The sequence below is a fragment of the Tupaia chinensis genome, unplaced genomic scaffold (assembly GCF_000334495.1).
Source record: "Tupaia chinensis unplaced genomic scaffold, TupChi_1.0 Scaffold000597_1, whole genome shotgun sequence".
Classification (NCBI taxonomy): Eukaryota; Metazoa; Chordata; class Mammalia; order Scandentia; family Tupaiidae; genus Tupaia; species Tupaia belangeri.
The window spans coordinates 5,893,065-5,897,509 of record NW_006160114.1 but is presented as its reverse complement, the minus strand read 5'-3'; positions in this window follow the sequence as shown (position 1 = coordinate 5,897,509).

Sequence of the window (4,445 nt, the reverse complement as noted above, 5' to 3'; positions counted from 1 at the left end):
TAGTTGACTGTGGTTCGAGTCCTTGACCAGGTGACTTAAACTCATGACAGGCGCGTGTGCATGCGTGCCCAAGATTCCAAGAGGAGAATGGAGGAGAAGGGATTGCAATGTGGTCATACCCCCTGTGGGGTATGACAGAGAGAGAGAAAGTGTGCTTTCTCTCTCTCTGTCTCTCTCTCTCTGTCTTTCTGGCGAGCACACATGCCCTATAACAAAAACCTCTCAAAAAAAAAAACAGAAAAACAGAAAAACAAAAAAAACCTGATAGAAATAATAAATTCAGTAAACTTGTAGGACAACAAATTCAATATCTAAAACTCATATGCATTCTTATGAATTAACAATGAATTGTCTGAAATGAACTGAATAATTCCATTTAAGATAGCATTAAAAAGGATTCATTAATTATGAGTAAATTTAATAAAGTAGGTAAGTGACTTATACACTAAAGTTGGTTAAAAAAATAAAGAAGGTACCAATAAATGGAAAGACATGTTTGTGTATTGGAGGAATTAGCATTACTAAAATATTCATATTTCTCAATGTAACTTAAAGATTCAAGCAATCCCCATCAGAATCCCAAAGGCATGTTTTTTACAGAAATAGAAACAATATTTCTAAAATTATCAGTATATGAAACCATGAAATACTAAAAGCCAAAGTAATCTTGAGAAAAGTAAGGCTGGAGACATCATACTTCCTAATTTCAATATATATTATAAGAGCTATAGTAATGAAAATACTCTAACAATGGCACAAAGGCAGACATATAGACCAATGAGACATAGTAGAGGTCCCAGAAATAAACTTAATGGGTTTTAGCTCATTTTGTGCTGCTGTAGCAGACTATCATAGACCGCTAATTTGGAATGAACAGAAATCTATTGACTCACAGTTCCGAAAGCTAAAAATTTCTGTATCAAAGTGATAACATCTGACAAGGGCCTTTATTGCATCAATACATGGCAGAAGTTGAAAAAATGAGTGAGCAAGAGAGGAGCAAACTCACTCTCTCGAGCTCTTTAAATACATTCATGAGGATGGAGCCCTCATGACCTAAACCTCTTTCATTAGTTCCCATCTCTCAACACTTGTTCAATGGAGATTGAGCTTCAATATGAGTATTGGCAGGGATAAATATACAAAGCACCATAAATACTTGGCTAACTGGTCTTCAACAAGGATGCCAAAAACACAATGGGGAAGGGAATGTCACTTCAACAAATGACGTTAGTGAAACTGTTTACTCACATACCAAAGTGGACCCTTTTCTTACACCATACAGAAAAAAAAAATGGATTAAGGTTTAAATATAAGAATTGAATTTATAAAATTTCTAGAAGAAAACATACATAAAGAAAAAATCTATATCATTGGTCTAAGCAATAATTGCATAGCTATAATACCAAAAGCATAAACAACAAAGGAAAACAAGCAGGACTATGTAAAACTAGACAGCTTCTGGACAAGAAAGGAAACAATAAATGGAGTGAAAAGACAGACTGTAGAATGAGAAAAAATAATTGCCAACTAACAAATGGTTAATATCCAAAATTTACAAAGAACCCTACAACTTATTAGCAAATCATCATCAATCATCATCATCATTTCCATTGTCATCATCATCTAATTAAAGAATAGACAAAGGGCTTGAATAAATATTTCTCCAAAGAAGATATACTAATGGCCAAAGGGTATTGAAAAGATGTACAACATCACTAATCATTAGGAAAATGAAAATCAAAACCACAATGATATATCACTTAACATCTTTTAAGATGATTATTATTAAAAAAAAAAAAAAGATAGCAAGGGCTGGCAATGGTGTGGAGAAACTGAAACCCTGTACACTGTTGGTGAGAATATAAAATGATGCAGTGGCTATGGCAAATTTTTTTTTTCAAAATAATTAGAAGTACCACATGATCTTGCAACCTCACCTCTGAATATGAAAAGAATTGAAATCTGTATCTCAAAGAGATATATGTACCACAATGTTCATTTCAGTCTTCTTCACAATAGCCAAGACATGGAAACAATCTAAGTGTTGTTCAACATATGAATGAATGAAAAACGGTGTATACAGGTAATAATTTATTATTCAGCTTTAAAGAAGGAAGTTCTGCCATTTGAGACGAGATAAATGAGTCTGGAGGACATTATCCTAAGTGAAATGAGTCATTCACAGAATGAAAAATACTGCATAAGGCCACTTTATATGAAGTATCTAAAACTGTCAAACTCATGGAAACAGAGTTGAATAGTGAATGACAGGAGGCCGAGAGTGGAATAAATGGAGAATTGCTGTTCAGTAGGTATTAAGTTTTAGTTGTACTGGAGCTGGATGACAGTGCTGCAGTAAACTGATGAGCTTCACGTCTGACCCATATGGGAAAGTTCCAAGTTCACATTCAAGGACCTCCCCAAGTAAACCAGGCCATGTTTGTGTTCATGATCTAGGGCTAGCTGAAGCTGGGAGTGAATCAGCATCAAAACCCTGTTGGGGGTGCTCTCTCTCTCTCTCTCTAATTCGTAGAAGAAAGAAATACAATAAATAAACTTCAAAAAGTGTTAATTATACAAGTGAATTAAGTTCTAGAGATCTGCTGCACATTATTGTATCTATAGTTAACAATATTGTATTGTGTACTTAAAGTTTTGTTAAAAGTGTAGATCGTGGGGTAGCCTCCTAGCATGGTAGTTAAGGGAGTCCGACACCTCATGGCCGACTATAGTTTGGATCCCAACCCCAGAGGATTTAAAAAATAATGCTGTATGTTTGTACATGTGTGTGTGTGCGTGTGCATGTCCAAAATCCCAACAAGATGGGGAAATGGAAGAGAAAGGATTGCAGTGTGACTACACACCATTGGTGCTGGGAAGGTGCTTTCTTTCTCTTTCTTTCTCTGTTTTTCTCTGGCTAGGACATGAACCTTCTGGCAGTTAAAAGCAAAAGAGTTTGTGGATCTCATATTAAGTGTTTTCACCAGAACAACGACAACAAACATATAAAGATCTTAACTATGATGTGCCAGGGCCTGAGTTTCAATCTGAAATCTCTGAGCTCCTTTCTCTTTTTTTTTTTTTTTTGTTAATTTATTTTACATTCCTTCACTGAGCATTATCACAGCATACAAAATATGATTTCCTATCCAGAATACACTGCATAGTGACTTAATCATACATGTTATCATTGACAAATAATTGTCTATTTCTTGTTTCATATATATATATATGTTTATATATTTTCCCCGTATTTCTCGCCCTCTGCCATTTCCCACCCTCTGCCATTTCCCACCTTCCTCCTACACTGTCTTTTGGTGTATACAGTTGCTTTCCCTTCCTTTTCCCCCCCCACATTTTATTGATTCACAAAATATCTTAATTAATCTAACTACTTTCAATAGCAAGTTCAGCTGATATATACATATCTATGAACATAAGTCTGACTTTAGGCATGAAACTCTGAGTAGATATACTATAAAGTATATATACTATATACTATCTAGTTTACTGTCGTCACTGAATAGGTATTTTAAACCTTTTTTTTTTTAATTTCAAGAAAAGCAGTTTTAGCTTTAAAAAATCAAAATTTAAAAAATGCTAAGAGAGCTTTGCCTAAAACTCAAAGCCAGGAAACAGGTTAGGATCCTGTTCAAAGAGTAGATGCATGAACCTATCAGCAGATCAACACAAGACAAAAAATCCTTAAATCTGGAAAACAAAGCCTAGAAGAAAATCAGTAATGTTTTAGTCAAAAGTCATAAGATGTTATTTCACCAGTTCAGTGCCATGTACTTTATCTTCTGTTGTGGTCTGATCTTCCTATTTAAATTCTGGAACATAGTTCCCTTCTCTCAAGCCTTGAGGCTGATCATGCAAAGAGAATCCATGATGAGTGCCATAGATAAAATGCAAAATGGTCTGCCTCCCCACTCCAGGACACCTGATCCAGGTCCTTGGAGCATCAGTCAACATGCTTACCCAGACTCAGTGGGTACTGTTGGAAAGACAGATGCTTTGTGAACTTGTAGATATATCAGATTGGGTGGAAGTACAGTTGTTTACTCCACTTCACTTTGTGGGTCAGTATCAAGGGTGCTCCTGGCCACTCTCCCTGTCTTGAAGGTAAGAAACCTAGAAAGAGTTGCAACTTTGCACTGCCTTTCGGTGACTTACCTCTAATCACTAACCACTGAAATAAGGCTAATAATTACATCTCTCTGTTAGAATGTGTAAAAATACAACAGGCATTCACTGGAGAAATGAATTCCTTCACAGTTCTATTAATAACTATTCTTAGGGCATACAGACCTCAACCTCAGTTTAAAATATTCAGGGATACTGACCACACATACACACACACATGATCTTCTGTGAAAGAAAAATCAAATCAGGGCCTGATGTAGGGGATGTGCAAAGTGCACTTAATTGCGCCTCAGCAG